Source organism: Epinephelus lanceolatus, chromosome 7 (genome assembly GCF_041903045.1).
Source record: "Epinephelus lanceolatus isolate andai-2023 chromosome 7, ASM4190304v1, whole genome shotgun sequence".
Classification (NCBI taxonomy): domain Eukaryota; kingdom Metazoa; phylum Chordata; class Actinopteri; order Perciformes; family Serranidae; genus Epinephelus; species Epinephelus lanceolatus.
Genome location: NC_135740.1, coordinates 7,564,062 through 7,588,377, shown reverse-complemented (window position 1 = coordinate 7,588,377; position 24,316 = coordinate 7,564,062). Strand labels below are relative to the sequence as shown.

Below are 24,316 nucleotides of genomic sequence, written 5' to 3'. Positions count from 1 at the left end.
TGTTTTAAATGTGGACACAGAGAGCAGCATGCCTGCTCTCATGGGACAAAGATCCTCTGATAGACAGATGGATCACTCTGCTCTGCCGCAAGGAACAAACTGGGAGGCAAAGATCCTCTCTGAGGAAGAGGGTTCACTTTGCTGCAGGATTCACCAAAACGTTTTTTGTTTTTTTCTTTTAATAAATTGAACACACATTAAAGAACATACAAGATCCTGTAGAGAATTAATATGTATAATATAGTAAACATTGTCAAATTAAATGAAGGAAGAGGAATTTTTTAAAGGCAAATAAAATATTGGGGATTTATGTAAAAATATACATAGAGACATATAAATACTTATATAATTAAAGATATGTAGGCTATGTTAGGTGAATACTCCTGTCAAATGTATGGTGTTGAAACGTTTCATTTTGAGCTTCCTTAGTCCATTTAGACTTTATTTTATCATAACAGTAACAATGAATATTATGAATTGTTCACATTTTAATTTAATTTTAATAACATTTATCACACAGCATTTTGTGGTAAAGTCAAATGTTCAGTTTACAGTTTTAATAAACTCAGTATTGTTTTTCAACACATATATTGTTTTGTCTACATTCAATGTAATTAGCACATATTGTTATTGCGCCATTGGTTTTGGCCTTGGTGCCCCACATTTTGGCCGTGATGCCCCATTAAATTTGTATTTATCAAAGGCCAAAGTGGCCTTGCCCTAAAAATGACTTAATTCCAGGCCTGTAACACCACCAATTTGTTCCATTGATTTCATAAACTAAGTTATTTTTGCTGTTTGCACTGTTTTGCCACTGCCTCTGTGCCACAAAGTTTGAATAAATGTTGAATCTGAATCACATTTCAGAGTTGTTTGATTGGTGTCACTCACAACAGTTTTGCAGTACAGGTGTACTACTTAATTGGAGTTTAGTAGCCTTTAGTATTATTTTAGGGCTCAGACTGAATGTGGTGATAGATTTATAGTCAAAAAGATGAGGCTGAATTGGTATTTTTTTTATCATCACTTTTATCGTTATCGCAATAAATACCAGAAATTATCAGGATAAATTTTTTAGTCCATATCGCCCATGTCTACAGACAAAAACATCTCAACATATATTGGATGGATTGCTTTGACATTTTGTTCATATTGCTCCACAAATATCTGGGTATATTTTAAATCGTAGTTTTTCTAGGTGTTTTTGCTGTTTGACATGCAAACCACATTTTAGGTCACTGAAAACAGATCTTTTGCAAAATTCCCTCCACAGTGTTGATTTTCCATTTTCAGTGTTGACGTCTAGGGTAGACAGAAAGAACTGAATTTTCAGCTTTAGCTCAGGGTGTGCACCTTTAGCTCAGCTTTAGTTGAGGTATCATAAAACAGTGCTGCCTCTAACCTTGCCAACTTTACATGCACATAAATATACAGTTATGCTTCATATACACACACCAAGAAACAGATGGTGGTTGAGTATTACATTACATGTCACTTGTGACACATCCAAATCATCACTGCTGCAATGTGACGGGTTTTGGACTCAAAAGCTGCACCTCAGGCAGGCAGGGCAGTTTGTAATGACCTTTAATGAACCATTTTATCAAACACAGAATGACATGGCAGGTGAAACAAAAGGGAAGGTCAATAGCTTAGTTCAGGGCCTTTTGTGGCACAAGTTTACCTCAAAACTATCAATGTGGAACACCAGAGCTGAGAGCACATGAGCCGCTGTGGTCCCCTGGACCCACACCAACAGCGAACAGCTCAGTGGTCTGCAGTGGTACCGTGCGCAAACAGACAGGAGGAATTGTCAGATGAGTAGAGGGTTTGGTACCAGGTGAACTCACGAAGAAAAACAATACACCTGAGAGGAGCTGAATGTTGGTCGGAACTAGCAAGGAGTCCAGGGACCACCGGTGGTGCAGAATGTGAAGCCACATGGCAAGGTAATCCACAGCACAGGAAGTCACAGGCAGCATAACAGATAAACTTACTACCTAGAGCTGACTGGCAGTCTCTCCACACAGCCATGGGGAATAAACAAATAGAAATCAGGAAGGAAGCAGAGCTATTGGTCGAGGACAGAAGGCTGAGTGATTTACTGGGGAGCAGACGAAGCAGGAGAGTCAGGGGGAAGCAAGGTCAGCAGTAGTGTGGGGATAAACACTGGAAAGTTTTGGCAAAGAACAATCAGGCAGCAAGAGTCTGTGAAGCTGAGTATTTATAGTGGCAAGGACTAATGAACCACATGTGAGTGGAGTCGGCTTGATGAGGTGGGTGTAGTGGACCGGCAGGAGTGGGAGATGTATGGACAGTTGATAGGCTGGCAGTGGTGGGGTTAATGGAAATTTACTGGGTGAGCTACAAAAATGTATGTATGGCAGGTCAGAAGTGCACACTGTGACATGCAAAGCTGCATTTCCTCATGAAAAGAACTCACAAGTTTGTAAACTCTCCTTCTGTCAATTTCTGCTAGCTAGCCAAGTTGAGGTTATCAAATGTAAACATCAATAAACATCAAGGACAAGATGAAGAAGATGGCACCAATTGAACTCGCATCCTGCTAGTGATTGTCCAGGTATTGTGAAATAAATTGGACAACTTCCGCACAGCATCAATTTCTGATGGGATATCAGGAACTGTAATATCCCTTGATTAACTGAAACTTGGCTAAATCCTGGACAGCACCATTCAACCAGGTGACTCTTTTTCTATATGCCGATCTGACAGAGCAGAGGACTCTGGCGTAAGAAGGCTTTATGGTGAATAAGGACTGGTGTGATAGTGGGAATGTGAGGTGTTGTCCTGTTCCTGCTGTGGATCACTGCTGTTCAGAGGCAGCTGCAAAGCTCTGGTGCCATATTCAGGAGGAGCAACTATGTGCTTGTTCAAGATCAAAAAAAGGACTGTGCACATGTGAAAGGAGTTGACGGGATCACATTTCACTGGAGCTGGACCTTGTATTATTCCATGTGACAAATAAGTTATTAATTTATTGAATGATGGGGGGTCTGTCCCCAGTGCTGCTGCTTACTCTCCTCCCAATGATGTGGTCTATAGCAACGGGGAGTGAGGTGGAGGAAAAACAGTGACTGGAGACTCTCGCTTATGTTAGCTACATAGCTTTGAATGTAAACATTAAGCGGTAGCCATGAGACTATGGATCTGGTTAGCATAAGGCTAAACTGTTAGCAATATTTTCTCTTCATTTATGAAAAACTTTGCAGATACTGACATGTCTTTTTTCCATTTGATTTCAGACTCTCTTTTAGACTCTCTTTTGTTAAGTCCAATGTCCTTCTTTGAGTTGCTTTGCAGTGTAGGCAGTTGTTGCCAATGCTGGAGTAACAACTTTCTCTGCAGGATTCTCTGCCATTGAATCAGGGTTGTCACCAAGGGGGCGTTCTGCCTTTGTAGAACTGCCAATAGGAATGCCCTCTCTGTCTGACATAACCTGTGATTGGCCAAAATCTTCCGATTCAGGCTAGATTTTCTAAAGCCCTAAAACAGAGCCAAGAGGAGGTGCATAAGTTTTCTTTCGGACCACTTGAAATATAAAATGCTCAAAGTTTGTCATAGGACTTTTGCCCAGTGACGCTAAATAAAACTCGCAACCCAAGCTTTATTTTTCCTAGGACCAAATTTGTGTCACTCTGACAACCCCAAACTATCTGCATGAGTAGATAGATGGCATTCAGTATTTTGGGTCATCCACCCTTCAAGTGTAAACTTTATCTGGTCTACCTCCCTGTCTGAACACAAAAACAATGCTATTCAATAAAATAGAAAAATTTGTTCCACTGCCCGTTAGTGTAGTAATGCCTTCACGTCAGCAGGACAGAGGTGTTTGTGTGCTTCTCTCCCTAATGTTGTGTTGCTTTTTCCCCACATGACAGCGTGACCCTGATGAACAGATAAAGGGACAGAGCTGAACCAGGGAGGGAGGGTGGAGGTGTGAGAATGGTTGCTTTTCACCTCCGTGTCCATCCATCCATCTCTCCCTCCTCTCTCCTGGGGGAAGCCACACTCCATTGGCCTTAAATATTCCACTTTCTCTCATTTCTATTCCCCCTCTCTCTGACCTTTCCCAGATAGCTCTCTCTCATTTTCATTCTCCATCTCGCTGACCTCTCCCAGACAAGCCAGCCAATTATTTCCACTTTACACCCATAAAGAGCAGCGGGGTGCAGCCACGGTCACACAAGGGCACAGAGGACATATGGTGCAGAGCATCCAATGCGTGTGTGCGTGTGTGTGTGTGTGTGTGTGTGTGTGTGCTGCTTACACTGAATACAAGAATCAGTGTCCCATCATCTGCCGAAGGGGCTGCAGCTGTTTCAAGGTAAAGAACTAATTTTCACAAAACCTCACGCCACATTATCCACTGTGCGCTGCAAACTGTCAACTGTGTCTTCACTTGTTAAACTACAGTCAGGTTCTAGAAATTAAAGTAAAGTGAATTTCTCTGTCACACACTGTGCACAGGCTGCAATTAAACAGGGAACGTCTGTCTTTTTCTGTCTTTCTGGATTGTCAATGCCCAGCATGTGTGATCACAACAATAATGAAGAAATTGTAGCACTTTGTTTTCTGTGTGACTTCTGTGTGGGTTAATCGCTGACAGACAGCCGCTTTTTGAAAGACTTCATGAGAAGAGAGAAACTCCAGTTACCTTCATTTTATTCACCTGCTCATTTATAGATTGACTTTGATCTGTTCTGTTTCATTCCTGACAAAACACAGCTCTTTTCTGATGTAAAAGAAACAAACTCTTGTGTATACACTACAGAGTATTGTATCACAAGGGATGGTGATATCATTCCATTCAACCAACATCTTGGCCAAAATATTTCAGCTGTTTCAACCACTGCCCAGGGCCTGTATTTATCACACATCTCAGACTGGGAAAACTGGCCAAATATTCTCTTTTTTTGGTCCTACTTACGAGACCAAGTAAAAGCAAATCATCAGCTTTAATTATTTATGCCGGCTTTACACCAAATGAATTTTCAAGTGTTTTCACTGTTGCAGACAAATTTCCATAATAAAATCATGGGAGTTTTACCAAAGTTGGTGCGCACCCCTGTGATCTCAATCATTTGGTATATGGTGGTCATAAAACTCAGTCCAAGATGTTTTATGTCAGTCTTTTTCTCATCTAGATGTTCTTACAAAAACAAACATTTTTAATATTATTGTAAGTTTATAGCCTTGATTCATTTAAATAATGAAGTTCAGTGACATGAACATTGTCAACAACCAATCCCAGCTGGCACCGGATGTCACGTTTACTGACGTAGGTGCAGACGTTTTTCATTCACCCCTCTGCCAGATCTGCTACATTTTTTGTTAAATTTATGCTCTTATGTCTACTTTACAAGTGTTGTTGGTGCTTTTTGTGGTTGGCTTTGGACAGTGGTGGCATGTGGCTGAGTCACTCATCGGGATGAGGAAATCAACTCAACAATGAGTAAACTTTCCTCCCGCTGACTTATATTAACTAGCTGCTAAAAATCAGTAAACATCAAGGAAGCAACCTGTTACCCGTTGTCCAGGCGTTGGAAAATAAATTGGTGCATGCAACATCAGTTTCCAATGGGATATCAGGAACTGTAATATCCTTTGATTCACTGAAACTTGGCTAAATCCTGGACAGCACCATCTAACCAAGATATTCTTTTTCTATATGCCAATCTGACAGAGTGGAGGACTTGTGTGCTTCATAGAATACAGACTGGTGTTACGTTGGGAATGAGAGGTGCTGCCCTGTTTCTGCAGTCGCCGTCTTTGAGAGAAGCAACCACATGGCCATCTTGTACAGGTCGGGATGTGTGGATGGTTAAGTTATTTCACAACCAGAAACCATGGATTACCAGAACCATTCAGAAATATGAACAAATATAAAGCAGCAGCAGCCAACAGTGTAAGGAAATGCAAAAAAAAGGATTAAATTACAGTGCACATAAAGGAGCTGATGGCATCACATTTCACTGGAGATGTACCTTGTATAATTCTATGTGACAAATAAATGATTGATTGATACGCCATCAGAATGACATTGGACTGTTACATTTGACAGACAAGATTTATGCAGTTTCATATTTCAAACATTCTGGATGATTGTTATTATCATGCTGTTGTGTTGTTGTATACAGTATATTTAATAAACTTATAGCAGTGTTGACTTTTCCTCATGCCTCTTCTTTTATGATTATGATTTACAGCTCATCCAAAGTCGAGTTGCTCAAAGGTAGGCCCAGACAGTGGCAGCCTCAGGTAGTCCTCATTGCCCAAGGTAATGTCTGTGTCACCTACCAGCTGAGACCAGACATCAATCTGATGTCAAAAAGAAATTGTAGTCTCACATCCAGCAGACATTAAATTTTGGTCGGAATGAAAATCAGGTTGATGATATTTTCAATGTCTAACAATGTTAGAATTTTGCGTTGTATGAACATTAACATTGTGTCAATGTTCTGTGTCATGATGACGTTGGCATGAGTTGGAAGACGTTGGATTTTGGTTATTTAACAGCACAACCTAAAACCAACAAAATATCAACAGCAAGCGTAGTATCGGCATGCTACTTCAAACTGACGTTGGCATTGGATGTTGTCTTTACATTGAATTTTGGGCACCTGATGTCAGAACCTAAATTCAACCAAATATCAACGTATCAACGAGATAGCTTTGCTCTTGCAAGCACCAAACAAGAAGTAGCAAATCGGGTAGCCAGTAAGCATGGAGGGAGGCATGAGAATGTCATCAAGTTTTGTTTCTCTTGAAACATGTAAAAGGAAGTCTGTGTTTAGTTCAGTGCGTATCTGATCCACCAACCAGAACTTATTTTCCTGAGGCTGGTAGCAAGTTGAGGCAAAAAAATCCAAAATTTGTCAATTATATTGATGCTGAATTGACATGAATACTGTTCACATATGAAGCCTTTTATATTCTCTTTCTAAAGCAGGTTTTTGCTGACATGTGAGGAATTATTAATATGTTATATTTCTTAATGGGAGTTTTGTGTAATATTTTCCAACAGGAGCAGGATGGGAAATTATCAGAAAAGGAATCTAGGTGCACCCTTACAAATAGTGACCTTGCAAGATCCCCAGTCTTTGCAAAATTTTAAAATGTGAGAGGGTGTCAGATTGTTATCTTTTCTTAGTCTTTTCAAAGTCTGTTATTGCATGGTAGGCACCAGGCAATGACTCCTGTCCAAACTTTATTAGCACTCTAGACGTGTTCTTACCTGTTAGGACAAGCCGGAACATGACAATCAGACAGAGTTGTTGGGTGCAAGAAGAGAGATGTCATGATGACATTAAGCTTATAAACAGATTGTTTTGTCAGACATTGTAACTTTTTGAGACCGACTTTGTGTGTGACACAGAGGAGAACACATGATTATCCCTCCTCATGAGCTAATGTCCTTACAACCTTACACTTTAATTCAGTGATGCAACAATGGTGTTTCAGAGCAAACCAATTTCGCATTCATAGAACAAACTTTGATCATTAGCCTCATAAAGATAATTCACATGATGAGGGTCCTCAGTGAGAGTGGACTATGTCACCTAAAATATATCTCTACTTAATTACAACAGATAAAATTTTATATACGATTTTATATCTACGTAATTATTGTCCTTTCTTTCTAAATAATAGCAGGGCTATAATATCTAAGAGACGTGTTTATTTTTATGTAGTGCTTTTCCAAAGACTGGTTGACATCACAGAATAACAAGAACATAAATAGGGTGCAGTTAAAAGAGGAAAGGATATAGCTCATCACTTGGCCAGGGCTGATAGGATGACCTCACGCAACTGAGTCAAATGACCATTTTATTATGATTTATATTTTGGCTATTTTTTAATTTTGTCATGTGAATGGCTTATAAATGTTGTCCTATAGTCTCAATGGTAAAATTGTTAATATCAATTAGGTTTTTCCATTTATTTATTTTTTGCATACACAGTAGTATAGAGCTAAGTAGATCTGAGCTTCAGAGGGTAATATCATAATCTGGCCAACTGTGGGTGGAAATGAGCTGGTAAATATACTCCCAGGCTGATTAGGGAAATGGGAGGCAGGTGATGGAAAAGGCATCTTGTAATGTAATGTGCGATGTAATGTGTGATGTATCATGTAATGTGTGTTTATCACGTATGTCATCATTGTGTAATGTGTGACCCCATGAGGAGGAGCTGATCGCCATGGCGTCAGCCAATGGGGATCCTTTAGATAAAAGAAACAAAGGCAGGAAAGGGATTTCTGCAGGGCAGGAGGAAACGGCTGGATCTGAGATGGTAGGGGACTGAAACAGGTAGGGGAGTTTGAGAGCATCTGCTGTACAGACGGACAGAAGGACAATGCCATGCAGTGAAGGGAGCTGACAAAATGAGTGTGGCTGAAGGGAGGGAGGGACTGAGGACTGTGGCTGACTGTGACAACCGGTATTGCCACAGCCCAGCCGCACAACCATGACAAAAACAGGAGACTCACGGTTTACCAAACAAATAAAGTCATTCATTTACCACAAAATAATCACAAAAAGTCCATCATTTAGATGGGAGGTATCTTTAAAGTCAGTAGTAAAGCAAGTGGATGAGTAAAAAAACATCCAGACTGCAGCTCTGGCTCATACGCATTAACACAGCAGGCCCAGGTGTGTCCCATGCTGCTGATTACTCCTACAGGTTTGCAGTCAAAGAGCACCAAGCAGAGGGGCTGTCATAGTATCAATAAGACTGTATTGATACAAGTACTCTTATGAATAGTCCTTATTGATCCAGCAATTAATTAATACTTTCTGATATTTTTTTAATTGCTGAAAAATATTTATTACCTTATTTATTAATTTATCTATCTATGGAATATGATAAGAGTTTATCTATATTGTTAATGTACTAAAATATTATTTCTAGGAAGGAAACAGTCACATTTATAACAGCAATAAGTCTCCAAATGAACTTAATATGTCAATAGAAACAACTCTTAATAACACTGACATAAAACTTTAAATAAAGTTAATAGAGGATAAAGTAAATAGATATCAGTGACAATCATTTATTTATCCAGTCGTTGGTCCACCTCCCCAGTGGACCAACTGAGGACCTGTGTGTGACACCTGACCTGCCATAAAGCATAAAGGCGCTGTATGTAAGAATGTGGCCAAAACGGTTACTGCACTCAAATTCAAAATACTGCCGCGAGTCGTGTCCACCCCCCCCCCCCCCCCCCCCCTACAGATTCGAGGTTGCTGGACAGCAGCATGCTGGAGACTGATTTGTTTGCCCACGGGCGGCTGCCGTGGCAGGGCCGCGTCATCACGTCATTGATCTTCGGTTTTCCAGCGGACCGTTCGAGCAAGTCCGGCTTCTCTGCTGGTAACACTGCTGCTGGGATACAGCTGAGGAGGAACCGGCTGCTAATGCTATGTACCGGGACACTGCTAACACTGCTGCCGGGATACAGCTGAGGAGGAACCGGCTGCTAATGCTATGTACCGGGACACTGCTAACACTGCTGCCGGGATACAGCTGAGGAGGAACCGGCTGCTAATGCTATGTACCGGGACACTGCTAATGCTGCTGCCGGGATACAGCTGAGGAGGAGCCGGCTGCTAATGCTATGTACCGGGACACTGCTAACGCTGCTTCCGGGATACAGCTGAGGAGGAGGAGCTGGCTGCTAATGCTATGTACCGGGACACTGCTAACGCTGCTGCTGGGATACAGCTGAGGAGGAGCCGGCTGCTAATGCTATGTACCGGGACACTGCTAACGCTGCTGCCGGGATACAGCTGAGGAGGAGTCGGCTGCTAATGCTATGTACCGGGACACTGCTAACGCTGCTTCCGGGATACAGCTGAGGAGGAGGAGCTGGCTGCTAATGCTATGTACCGGGACACTGCTAACGCTGCTGCTGGGATACAGCTGAGGAGGAGCCGGCTGCTAATGCTATGTACCGGGACACTGCTAACGCTGCTGCCGGGATACAGCTGAGGAGGAGTCGGCTGCTAATGCTATGTACTGGGACACTGCTAACGCTGCTTGCCGTGCTGCTGTCCCTGCTGAAAAAAACAGCTTAGACCAGCTTAGGCTGGTCAAGCTGGTCTTAGCTGGTTTGATGGTTTTAGCTAGGTTTTGGTCAGCTGGTCTTGGCTGGTCTAGCTGGTCTTGGCTGGTCTTGGCTGGTCTGATCAAGCTGGTCTTAGCTGGTCAGGGTGGTATGAGCTGGTTAGGCTGGTCTTGGCTGGTCAGGCTGGTCTTGGCTGGTCAAGCTGGTCTTGGCTGGTCTAGATGGTCTTGGCTGGTCTTGGCTGGTCTGATCAAGCTGGTCTTAGCTGGTCAGGGTGGTATGAGCTGGTTAGGCTGGTCTTGGCTGGTCAGGCTGGTCTTGGCTGGTCAAGCTGGTCTTGGCTGGCCAGGCTGGTCTTGGCTGGTCAGGCTGGTCTTGGCTGGTCAGGCTGGTCTTGGCTGGCCGGGCTGGTCTTAGCTGGTCAGGCTGGTCTTGGCTGGTCAGGATGGTGTAAGCTGGTAAGGCTGATCACCAATTAGGCTACCGCAATTCAAATAATCCGAACACACCTCAACATTAGAATATTAATTTATTTATTTATTAATAATTATTCAAGTTAAAAAAATAATTAATTAATTAATTAATGAATTAAGAAAAATTAACTGAAAAAAAAAGATAAGAAAAAAGATTGAAAACAGGTTTTTAATGTTCCCATTTATTCTAAAACACATTCTGGAAACATTTCACAAAAGCTTGAAGTTACCGGTATCTTTGTCAGCATGTTAAACTACCAGATCTGTCATCCCCACAAACATTCTGTCAACATTTCACACAGACAGCAAAAGTTAGTAAACATTTCACAAAATGACAGCTTTAAAGTACCAGGTCCATTAGCTTTAAACTACCAGATCTTTCATCTCCACAAACATTACGTAAATATTTCACAAAATGACAATTTTAAACTACAGTACCAGGTCTGTCATAGCTTTAAACTACCAGGTCTGTCATCTCCACAAACTTTACGTAAACATTTCACAAAATGACAACTTTAAACTACAGTACGAGGTCTGTTATAGCTTTAAACTACCAGGTCTGTCATCCCCAAATCACGAAAAGGTTTCACAAACAAAATAACATTGGGGCGAACATGGGGGGGGGGGGGGGGGGTTACCCTATTTTTCTCTTTGTGTCCTTGTGATGCCTCCCTCCTGCTCTGGAGCACAACGCAGCCACTTTTTAACGGTATTGCTCAAGTCTAGATAGGATAGTTTGCGGTCAAACTGTCGAGCAGCAGCTGAAAGAGATGAGATATAAATAAATAAATGAATACATTTATATCAGTGTGCTGAACAAACATATTTACTGAACATGATTGTGATAAATTGTGCTTTTATTTTCATTTTTAGGATGCCAACTTTACATGTGGCCAGGTACTATAGACGAAAACTAGCCTTTTGGCTAATTCTGGCATGTTTACAGTTTTGTTTATTAACATGCACTGTCCCTGTCAAATAAATTAATAAAAAATAAAATTAAAATAAATGATTGACAGATTTAGTGTCTGAGATTTTTGGCAGCTGTAATAATTAATGTAGTGTCTTTAGGTTGGATTTTGTGTTTCTTTGTATTTGTCTAATATTATAATTTCCTCTTACTTGAAAATATGCCACTCTGCTGTACAAATCCATAAATCCGCGAATAGTCATTAACTACAAACACCACCTCCCTAAACTTAACCCAGTCAGGGAATACACAGGAATCTTGACGTTAATTTCAATACCTCACCGCCACTTTGAGCTGTAACCGTTTACATCAGTGACACCGTTAAGTTAACAGTTTTAGTTTGTGATAAAGACTATAAACCACTATTATACAACAGAATTCAAATAGGCTGGGAGAATAAATCAAAGGCAAAGTTTATTTTACTTTTTTTTTTTTATTTGTGATATGCCCTGAGAGCGCCAGAGTGTACTTTGTGTGCTCTCTGGTCTTTTGAAAAGTCGTTTGTGCCTCTGAATTTTTGCCCGAGTGCGCTCTGGCACACATAATAGTTGTTTTTTAATAAAACAAATAAATTCACGCACTTTCACAATGTTTTTGAGGACTCAAACTCTTTAGACAGCTAATTCAGAAAAATACCTTCAAAATTTAAGACCTCTTTAAGTCGTGATAAGACTTTTTAATACTTTAAGGGTCTTAATTTCCCCAAAATTGATTTATCAACTTTTAATACTTTGCAAGACCCCGCGGACCTCCTGCCAGTAAACCATTTTCAGGTGAGCAAACATACCAAACATGCAGCCTTGCATCACTGTTCGACTGAATGGCTGCTTGTTTCCTTTGCCAGCCCAGTTGAAATGACAGGCCAGGGAGTTGGTCAAGGCAGGTGACAGCATCCGTCTGATCATAGAGTCTGATGAGGTGCCCCCAACCAAAGCCAAGCGAGCAATCTAGAGATGAGAGAGAGAAGTGGTTGTCATCATGATGCTGCCCACACAGGAATCCTTTTATTTTTGCATCAAGAATCATTTTATCATCGAATTGTGGCCCTCTCAATCAGAATAGAATAGAATAGAAATGTATTTATTTAAAACAGGGACAATGCACAAATAAACATTAATCTTGTAGGAACAAGAAAAGATGCCAGGTTATAGCAGCTTTGCTAATTTCCACCCATAGTCCCTAGGCAGGTAAGGAAGGAATTGAATCGTGAGGTACCCAGAGAGTCCCACCCTTAGCTCATACTGGGCTGTGATATATGAAGTTGTTTCCTATGTTTATGTTTTTTTTTCTATGATACTGTACAGGCAGTAGATTGTAAGGTGTTAAGTATATTGCAGTTCAGTTTGTCAAATAAATTACCATGCTTTGACAAACTGATTCATTCTTCAGTGATGATTCTGCCTCATTGAAGTTGTCTTCATTCATGATCGGCAGGTCACTGGGAGTCATCTCAAGGGTTGTGCCTGGCGCTGGTCCCCTGTGACCACCTGGAGTAAATCTGGCATCTGCCAGTTCACTTTTGATGAACTGCACATCTCTTGACATTTCCTTTACTACCACTACTACTTCAGCGAGCATTGTGGTCATCTTCTCGATGGAAAGGTCTTTAAAAAAAAAGAAAAGAAAAGAAAAAAAAAAGAAAATTGTTAGTAAGAGAGAAAGTAAAACTTGCACAATTTGAAATAGACTTGCCTTTCAAAAGCTGCCTGGTGTACTGACTTTGACCTTGCATCTGTGTGCTTAACACCTAGTATAAAACAAGCATCCACGCACCTTAATCACTGCACACATTGAAAGGCATTATTTAACTTCAAGTCTGCCATGGCCGCCCACATATAATCCCCACCTCAGCCCACTTTAGTTTTGATCACAAAAAACATTTCTATACATATTTTAGTTCCCTCTTAAGATGTCTGGAGGTAGGAAAAACAAAGGTTCCAACAGATACACAAAAACAAGACTAATCTAATTTGTTCAAATAATTTTATTTTACATGCTCTAAATTAATAAATTGTGGTTATTAGTGAGGAGTGCTATCACATACCATTTTGTGGATGTTGAGGGCGACTGTGGGGGGTGTATTGCCTCGAACTGGATCCTGCTATATCTGTTGCTCCTCTCCGCTCCTCTCCCAGACACTTGAGCACACGTCCAGGGCCCCGGAGGTCAGGCTGGGGGGCCGCAGGACCACGGGTGGCAGCTCCGGGCACTTCCACTTTAACCCAAAACGAGTGCTCACGATAACCAGATGAGCAGATAACGTCAACTAGGGAAAATAAAATGAAAACACCACAGTTGTAGCCTGTTAGCATAACATGAGCTAAACCGCTAAACTAGCTAACAGCTAACGAAAGATAACGTTAGTTGGTGGGGACATGTGCTAAGCTATATACACCCAGTCGTGCCTCGCCACTCACCAGGAACCTCTTTTAACGGTCACAGAAGAAACAACAAAGCTATTTTCTGCCAGTTTATTCCAGTTAGCTTACCTGAAACCAACTGCGATGAGATGCTGTGTGTGAGCTCAGTTCCGAACAAACATCGCGGAGGTGAAATCCCGCCTCTGCGGCGACTTCCATATGTGGGCAGACATTCTACGGCACTGGGCCGACCCAAAGCCAACGTAATAGAGACGTTTGATGAGCTGGGACAAAAGAGTATTAAATTTAAAGATATCCGCCCATGCGGCCGACGCTTGTCAGACGTTATAAATTCAGGGCCGATGTGTCGTCCTCAGGCCGACGTCGGCCAGATGTATGTGTGCTATCTGGGAAGTTATCGTTAGCCAAAATGCACTGTTAGCTAAAACTGATGTGGCTAAACTGATGCTGTATGCTCGAAATGTGCCAGGTAACGTTAAAACAAAACGTTAAAAAATTTAATAAACTCCGTTAAGCACAAAAGCGGCAGTTATCATTCGTAGAATCAATAAAATCAGTAATATTCCCAACTTACTTGAGCAGTAGCCGAGCATGGGCAAAGGGGAGGAGGAGGAAAATGGCTGCTTCTTCTTCTTGGCAAACGGAACGGCAAACCCAGCTCCTTCTTGGCGGCTGTTTAACGTTACCTGGGATGTACCATTTCACTAGGTTTAAAGTTTGGAGTGTTGGGCTGTTCCACTCCTTGCTGTCACTGTTCAAAAGCACCTTTTAGATGTCTTTGTCATTATAAATTACACACAAACCTTCAGAAGACTTTAACATAGTAAAAAGGTACGTCCACAGCAAAAGGTGCTTAAATTAAAATGTATGAGACCCCCCCACCCTCTCATTATATGGTCTCACCTAGTTCAGTCTATGATTGAAACAGCATTAGTAAAACAATATTGATTCAGTGTTGGCATTTCAATCTACAATCTCAACCATCATACAATGTGGATTCAATGATATATTTTCAACATAAAAATTTTAGAAGGTTGATCAACCATTGATTTTTAAACCTTAACTAAAAATCAACCTTTTTGACCATAACTCAATGTTGATTTAACATCTTTTGCTATCTGGGAATGTTGATCTGGAAACAGTGATAATTAAGGATGCATCACTGCTACTGTTGTCATTTTGATCCTTAAAGGCAAATACCAACATTTTGGGAAATTAGCTTGTTCAAAACCTTTAAATTCGCTAGCTAGCTCATTTAACATTGAACCAGCTAGTTGACTTGCTTTCTTCCTTAAAAGTGCCAAAATGCACTGATGGTACTATGTCAGTGTAGCTTACTCTGCAAAAGTTATTAGACAAGCTAATTTCCCCAAATGTTGGTTTTCTCCTGGCTCTTTTAGTGTTATTATTGTGTTAAATAGAAAATAAATAAATAAATAAAATAAAAAATAAAATAAAATAAATAAATAAAATGCCCGGCCTGTATTTCCAAATTTACACATATGTCAGTCTGGCTCACATGTGAAAGTATCTGCTGTCAGAATGGCTGTTGCGCAAAAGGCCTATAGGCTTAAATTGTTTTGGTTATCTATCTATAAAGCAAGAAGCGCCTGTGTGTCTGTCTGTGGCTCGCATCTCTCTGACTGTTTGTCAGATCGGCCTAAGCTTTCGGATATGGCTTGCGCATGGCACAATGGTGTGCATCCTTTATTTTGAAGTTTTTTGGTTGAAGTTTTTTGAATTATATATGAACACAAAGACTTTTGGGTTAATGTATCAAGTTATTTCCTCCAAGTTGGTGCTCACCAAGAATGTCTGCAATTTTTGCTGTGTCCAGTTGTAATTTGACTTTTCCTTTGAAGGCATTGGAGTGTCTGCCAGTCACACTCAAGCCCATCCTCCCAGGTGATTTTAGTTGACCTCTAGGTAGATGCAACACAGCTCCAGCTGCCATATTTTAACACTTTGGCCACAGAAAAAATACACTAATGGGCGGGGATCAGCTCAGGAGTACTGCTTCTAGTGTTGGAACATGGAATCGATTTATTGTCACATTACAGATTGTCCCTACAATGTGCGGTCAACTATAAATACAAATATTGACAATCTGGTAGTTGACAATATGATAATCTACCAAACTATTGTTTTCATTTGACAATCGCAGCAGTCTGGTCGGTGCAGTAACACTTAAGCTACTTACTCAATCCAATTGGAAAGACTGTGGCACATGTAATAAAGGAACATTTACAGTATTCAGGCATTGCTATTGGAAATAGTGTTAGCTAGGGGGGATTGTTGGCAAGCTCAGGGGAGGTTGCTTTTGCTGGTTGAGCCTGGGGGAAAAGATGTTCAGGACTCTTCGGTCGTGAGGCACTACCACCAGCCCTAATTCATGTGAGATTCATCAGGTGGGTGGTAGATAGTGTCTTTTAGGATTTAGATGAATTTACAGCAGCACCCTACCTTCTTAGCGTAACATGGCTGGTTGACGAGTCTGGTCCAGCTTTGCCAGCCTGTTCAACCATCTTATTCCATCAACCATTTTATACCATCTTAAACCATTAACCAGCCTTTTCAACCAGCTCAGACCATCAACCAGTTAACACCATCTAAAACCATCAACCACCCTATTCAACCAGCTTCTAGACCATCAACCAGCTAAGACCATCTAAAACCATCAACCACCCTATTCAACCAGCTTAGACCATCAACCAGCTAAAACCATCAACCAGCCTATTGAACCAGCTAAGACCAGCTAAAACCATCAACCAGCCTATTGAACCAACTAAGACCAGCTAAAACCATCAACCAGCTAAAACCATCAACCACCCTATTCTACCAGCTAAGACCATCTGAAACTATCATCCAACCTGTTCAACCAGCTAAGACCATCTAAAACCATCAACCAGCTAAACCCACTAAGACCATCTAAAACCATCAACCAGCCAGTTTTACCAGCTAAAACCATCTAAACCCACCAGCTAAGACCATCTAAAACCATCAACCAGCCTGTTAAACCAGCTAAAACCATCTAAAACCATCAACCACCCTAAGCTGGTCTAAGCTGGTTTTTTCAGCAGGGGTAGCTCAGTCGTAACTGTAACTGATGCTGAGACTCTACTGACTGTGTGACTGGTAGACGGCGGTGGGTGGCCAAATGTGGCCAAAACACAAATTCAAAACATAAACATGATTTGCGGACTGTAAAAATGTTTTTTAAATGCGAATATTCTGGCTGTACTATTGTTGTCGGTGAGATCAGTATATTATATGAACATTATTCCTTAGTCTCTGAAACATATTAGGAGGATTTTACGACTATTTGCTTTCTTACATATAGCTCCTTTGAATCAGAGTCAACAAGCTTAAAGGACTGCTGTATATGACACACTGAGGGCATATCTATGATTCAGAGTCAGAGGCTGGATTGTCTGCATGCAGCTCTCCACGTGGAAGGGACTGAGCCAGCAGCTAACAGCTAATGGTGCTAACAGTGCCAGCAACACTAACAACGGCAACCGTGCTGACAGAGCTAATGGTGAAAAACCCAGAAAAACCATCAACACTGAATATCAATGCAAAATGTGGCTAAATTATCCCTTAATATATTCTGGTAGATGCATTGCAGAATACACATCTCTCATAGATTTATGTCACAAACCAGTACTATTTGTGATACAACAAAATTACAAAGCCTAAAAAGCTCATTTGATGTTCCCAGTTCATGCAGAGATGTTTAAAAAAGAAATGCACTTAATGTAGCTTTAAATCAGTTTGAACATTCCTTAAATTCCAGCTCTTTGTTGTTATATTACCGTTTTCTTTGTAGCAAAAAATCAGCTTGTACATTGTAAGAATAACAATTTGGCCCATGAAGGTGTAATAATTCATAGCATGGTGGATAGTAACTATGGGCATTTACCGTAAACATTAGTAACATTTTGAGGCACTTATGTTTTTGAGTATATCTATTTTATGCTACTTCATATTTCTGCTCCATTCCCCACTAAATTCATCTAACAGCTTTAGCCACTTTTCAGATTAGAATTTTACATAAGAAGCTTATAATTGTGAAAGATTAAACCTAACCTTTTTGGCTTTATTTTAAGGTGACAGGTTTTGGGGATAGAAGTCAGTCAGACTCTTTTTGTCAATTGGTCACCACAGGCGGAGTTTTGGGCGTCGAGAAGACGCTTCCTGAAAATGTAATGAATGTTCAATTCCTTTGTTTTTGAAACTTTTACCAGGGTCATGGTTCCTGTCTTATGACTATAGAGAATTGATATTTATGCATACAAAGTCACACTGTTTAACATCACTATGGTCAATTAATTGTGATTTCAACCAATCATATATTAAGAACACAAAACACCATAAAAGCGCAATGTTAATTAAGAGGCCTAACTCGGGACCTTCTTCACTTGGCTACATCAGATTTCTAACAACTTGGCTATCAATATGTAATATTCAGTAGGTCTGGCAAACCATGTTATTATCACCAGAGTGTGAAAGAAGAGGGAAAGAGTGTGTTAGTGTTTGTGCGCGCGCGTGTGTGTGTCTGTGTGTGTTGGTTGGTAAAGAGGGTTGACGTTTTTCTGTTTCTGTGGTAGTTTTCTATTGCACTTTGGATCATTGCAGAAAATAAGCTCTGTGGCAAACACGTTTATGATACTTAAACATTTTCTAAGCTTCAAAATTCACGAGTGGGGTCTCATAAGCTTGTGTTTCGCCACTTTTTATATAACTTATAAAACTTATATATATATGTATAACTTACATGTTTAAAAGTTTGAAAGGCTTAGAGTTACACATATTTCAGGGCATGGCCACTTTGAGTGTCAGGTGGGTGCCCTCCATTGGAAAGCCACTTCTACAGCCACAATGTTGGTTAGGCAACATAACCATGGTGTAACCCCAGATTAATGGAGTAAAAGCGTAGCAGTAGCTGTCAGGTTTTAAGTTTGAGTTGATGAAAGTCAATTGTAACAATGTGGTCACATTAAAAAGTCTTTGTACTGGAAGTCTCTCTAAAGGCTTGTTTATGCTCGTTAGATACATATATGGACATGGATGGAGCCTTCTGTCTTCTGTGCGTTTTCTAAAAGCGAATGGATACGGACGGAACAAAACAGTACTGCCAGAGATTGTGGGGGCCTATGGTCATGAGCTCTGGGTAATGACTAAAAGAATGAGGCTGCGGATTCAAGCAGCCTTAGTTTCCTCCGAAGGGTGGCTGGGCTAAGCCTTAGAGATAGGGTAAGGAGCTCGGACATCCGGAGGGAGCTCGGAGTAGAGCTGCTGCTCCTTTGCGTCAAAAGGGTTCAGTTGATGTGGTTCGGGCATCTGATCAGGTGCTGTTTTGGGCACATCCAACATGTAGGAGGCCCCAGGACAGATCCAGAACATGCTGGGGGGATTACATTTGTCATTTGTCTGGCCTGGGAACACCTCAGGATACCCAAGGAGGCGCTGGAAGGCGTTGCTCGGGACTAAGCTAACAGCTAGCATCAGGGTTTGCTCCACTCTCTTGTCCAAATATGGTCACTACTGGCTCCAAAAAACCAAGATGGCAACGGTCAAAATGCTGAACTCAAGGCTTCAAAATGGGAGTCCACAAACCAGTAGGTGTCATGGTGGCTTTGTCCATTATTTTCTACATCCTGTGTGACATAATGTATTAGTCTCCCAAAAGAAACTCCAGTCTTGGTACCATTGTATTGTGAAGTATTCTTGTGTTCTATTTGTGTTCATTTGGAATATGTACTCTTACTGATGTTTGTCCTGTGTATCCAGCTAAAGCTGACCCAGAGGTCACTCAAGCGTCCTCCATCCTGCTGTTAATTTGGTCATCTATAAAGCACCTCTGATTCTCAGAGCTGGGAGAAACCTGGTATCTTAGCTGGAGAGTGTCAGTTCTTACATTTCACAAAAGCTTGAAGTTACCGGTATCTTTGTCAGCATGTTAAACTACCAGATCTGTCATCCCCACAAACATTCTGTCAACATTTCACACAGACAGCAAAAGTTAGTAAACATTTCACAAAATGACAGCTTTAAAGTACCAGGTCCATTAGCTTTAAACTACCAGATCTTTCATCTCCACAAACATTACGTAAATATTTCACAAAATGACAATTTTAAACTACAGTACCAGGTCTGTCATAGCTTTAAACTACCAGGTCTGTCATCTCCACAAACTTTACGTAAACATTTCACAAAATGACAACTTTAAACTACAGTACCAGGTCTGTTATAGCTTTAAACTACCAGGTCTGTCATCCCCAAATCACGAAAAGGTTTCACAAACAAAATAACATTGGGGCGAACATGGGGGGGGGGGGGGGGGGGGGTTACCCTATTTTTCTCTTTGTGTCCTTGTGATGCCTCCCTCCTGCTCTGGAGCACAACGCAGCCACTTTTTAACGGTATTGCTCAAGTCTAGATAGGATAGTTTGCGGTCAAACTGTCGAGCAGCAGCTGAAAGAGATGAGATATAAATAAATAAATGAATACATTTATATCAGTGTGCTGAACAAACATATTTACTGAACATGATTGTGATAAATTGTGCTTTTATTTTCATTTTTAGGATGCCAACTTTACATGTGGCCAGGTACTATAGACGAAAACTAGCCTTTTGGCTAATTCTGGCATGTTTACAGTTTTGTTTATTAACATGCACTGTCCCTGTCAAATAAATTAATAAAAAATAAAATTAAAATAAATGATTGACAGATTTAGTGTCTGAGATTTTTGGCAGCTGTAATAATTAATGTAGTGTCTTTAGGTTGGATTTTGTGTTTCTTTGTATTTGTCTAATATTATAATTTCCTCTTACTTGAAAATATGCCACTCTGCTGTACAAATCCATAAATCCGCGAATAGTCATTAACTACAAACACCACCTCCCTAAACTTAACCCAGTCAGGGAATACACAGGAATCTTGACGTTAATTTCAATACCTCACCGCCACTTTGAGCTGTAACCGTTTACATCAGTGACACCGTTAAGTTAACAGTTTTAGTTTGTGATAAAGACTATAAACCACTATTATACAACAGAATTCAAATAGGCTGGGAGAATAAATCAAAGGCAAAGTTTATTTTACTTTTTTTTTTTTATTTGTGATATGCCCTGAGAGCGCCAGAGTGTACTTTGTGTGCTCTCTGGTCTTTTGAAAAGTCGTTTGTGCCTCTGAATTTTTGCCCGAGTGCGCTCTGGCACACATAATAGTTGTTTTTTAATAAAACAAATAAATTCACGCACTTTCACAATGTTTTTGAGGACTCAAACTCTTTAGACAGCTAATTCAGAAAAATACCTTCAAAATTTAAGACCTCTTTAAGTCGTGATAAGACTTTTTAATACTTTAAGGGTCTTAATTTCCCCAAAATTGATTTATCAACTTTTAATACTTTGCAAGACCCCGCGGACCTCCTGCCAGTAAACCATTTTCAGGTGAGCAAACATACCAAACATGCAGCCTTGCATCACTGTTCGACTGAATGGCTGCTTGTTTCCTTTGCCAGCCCAGTTGAAATGACAGGCCAGGGAGTTGGTCAAGGCAGGTGACAGCATCCGTCTGATCATAGAGTCTGATGAGGTGCCCCCAACCAAAGCCAAGCGAGCAATCTAGAGATGAGAGAGAGAAGTGGTTGTCATCATGATGCTGCCCACACAGGAATCCTTTTATTTTTGCATCAAGAATCATTTTATCATCGAATTGTGGCCCTCTCAATCAGAATAGAATAGAATAGAAATGTATTTATTTAAAACAGGGACAATGCACAAATAAACATTAATCTTGTAGGAACAAGAAAAGATGCCAGGTTATAGCAGCTTTGCTAATTTCCACCCATAGTCCCTAGGCAGGTAAGGAAGGAATTGAATCGTGAGGTACCCAGAGAGTCCCACCCTTAGCTCATACTGGGCTGTGATATATGAAGTTGTTTCCTATGTTTATGTTTTTTTTTCTATGATACTGTACAGGCAGTAGATTGTAAGGTGTTAAGTATATTGCAGTTCAGTTTGTCAAATAAATTACCATGCTTTGACAAACTGATTCATTCTTCAGTGATGATTCTGCCTCATTGAAGTTGTCTTCATTCATGATCGGCAGGTCACTGGGAGTCATCTCAAGGGTTGTGCCTGGCGCTGGTCCCCTGTGACCACCTGGAGTAAATCTGGCATCTGCCAGTTCACTTTTGATGAACTGCACATCTCTTGACATTTCCTTTACTACCACTACTACTTCAGCGAGCATTGTGGTCATCTTCTCGATGGAAAGGTCTTTAAAAAAAAAGAAAAGAAAAGAAAAAAAAAAGAAAATTGTTAGTAAGAGAGAAAGTAAAACTTGCACAATTTGAAATAGACTTGCCTTTCAAAAGCTGCCTGGTGTACTGACTTTGACCTTGCATCTGTGTGCTTAACACATAGTATAAAACAAGCATCCACGCACCTTAATCACTGCACACATTGAAAGGCATTATTTAACTTCAAGTCTGCCATGGCCGCCCACATATAATCCCCACCTCAGTCCACTTTAGTTTTGATCACAAAAAACATTTCTATACATATTTTAGTTCCCTCTTAAGATGTCTGGAGGTAGGAAAAACAAAGGTTCCAACAGATACACAAAAACAAGACTAATCTAATTTGTTCAAATAATTTTATTTTACATGCTCTAAATTAATAAATTGTGGTTATTAGTGAGGAGTGCTATCACATACCATTTTGTGGATGTTGAGGGCGACTGTGGGGGGTGTATTGCCTCGAACTGGATCCTGCTATATCTGTTGCTCCTCTCCGCTCCTCTCCCAGACACTTGAGCACACGTCCAGGGCCCCGGAGGTCAGGCTGGGGGGCCGCAGGACCACGGGTGGCAGCTCCGGGCACTTCCACTTTAACCCAAAACGAGTGCTCACGATAACCAGATGAGCAGATAACGTCAACTAGGGAAAATAAAATGAAAACACCACAGTTGTAGCCTGTTAGCATAACATGAGCTAAACCGCTAAACTAGCTAACAGCTAACGAAAGATAACGTTAGTTGGTGGGGACATGTGCTAAGCTATATACACCCAGTCGTGCCTCGCCACTCACCAGGAACCTCTTTTAACGGTCACAGAAGAAACAACAAAGCTATTTTCTGCCAGTTTATTCCAGTTAGCTTACCTGAAACCAACTGCGATGAGATGCTGTGTGTGAGCTCAGTTCCGAACAAACATCGCGGAGGTGAAATCCCGCCTCTGCGGCGACTTCCATATGTGGGCAGACATTCTACGGCACTGGGCCGACCCAAAGCCAACGTAATAGAGACGTTTGATGAGCTGGGACAAAAGAGTATTAAATTTAAAGATATCCGCCCATGCGGCCGACGCTTGTCAGACGTTATAAATTCAGGGCCGATGTGTCGTCCTCAGGCCGACATCGGCCAGATGTATGTGTGCTATCTGGGAAGTTATCGTTAGCCAAAATGCACTGTTAGCTAAAACTGATGTGGCTAAACTGATGCTGTATGCTCGAAATGTGCCAGGTAACGTTAAAACAAAACGTTAAAAAATTTAATAAACTCCGTTAAGCACAAAAGCGGCAGTTATCATTCGTAGAATCAATAAAATCAGTAATATTCCCAACTTACTTGAGCAGTAGCCGAGCATGGGCAAAGGGGAGGAGGAGGAAAATGGCTGCTTCTTCTTCTTGGCAAACGGAACGGCAAACCCAGCTCCTTCTTGGCGGCTGTTTAACGTTACCTGGGATGTACCATTTCACTAGGTTTAAAGTTTGGAGTGTTGGGCTGTTCCACTCCTTGCTGTCACTGTTCAAAAGCACCTTTTAGATGTCTTTGTCATTATAAATTACACACAAACCTTCAGAAGACTTTAACATAGTAAAAAGGTACGTCCACAGCAAAAGGTGCTTAAATTAAAATGTATGAGACCCCCCCACCCTCTCATTATATGGTCTCACCTAGTTCAGTCTATGATTGAAACAGCATTAGTAAAACAATATTGATTCAGTGTTGGCATTTCAATCTACAATCTCAACCATCATACAATGTGGATTCAATGATATATTTTCAACATAAAAATTTTAGAAGGTTGATCAACCATTGATTTTTAAACCTTAACTAAAAATCAACCTTTTTGACCATGACTCAATGTTGATTTAACATCTTTTGCTATCTGGGAATGTTGATCTGGAAACAGTGATAATTAAGGATGCATCACTGCTACTGTTGTCATTTTGATCCTTAAAGGCAAATACCAACATTTTGGGAAATTAGCTTGTTCAAAACCTTTAAATTCGCTAGCTAGCTCATTTAACATTGAACCAGCTAGTTGACTTGCTTTCTTCCTTAAAAGTGCCAAAATGCACTGATGGTACTATGTCAGTGTAGCTTAC

The 24,316-nt window shown here is 40.8% G+C and overlaps 2 long non-coding RNA genes across 3 annotated transcripts; both read right to left on the bottom strand.

The window, feature by feature from the left end:
* Nucleotides 1-11,287: 11,287 nt before the first annotated feature.
* Nucleotides 11,288-15,262, bottom strand: LOC144463880 (uncharacterized). Of its 2 annotated transcripts, none has more exons than XR_013491875.1 (5): nt 14,486-15,262; nt 13,575-13,637; nt 12,890-13,277; nt 12,318-12,477; nt 11,288-11,321 (listed from the first exon to the last, which is right to left on the bottom strand). It is a non-coding gene; the product is annotated as an uncharacterized LOC144463880 (long non-coding RNA). The 2 variants fall into 2 exon arrangements; XR_013491876.1 differs by having other exon boundaries at nt 12,890-13,134; nt 14,486-15,258.
* Nucleotides 15,263-20,305: 5,043 nt separating this feature from the next.
* On the bottom strand, nt 20,306-24,013 carry LOC144463879 (uncharacterized). The gene is made up of 5 exons (XR_013491874.1): nt 23,553-24,013; nt 22,642-22,704; nt 21,957-22,201; nt 21,385-21,544; nt 20,306-20,388 (listed from the first exon to the last, which is right to left on the bottom strand). It is a non-coding gene; the product is annotated as an uncharacterized LOC144463879 (long non-coding RNA).
* Between the last annotated feature and the right edge of the window lie 303 nt (nt 24,014-24,316).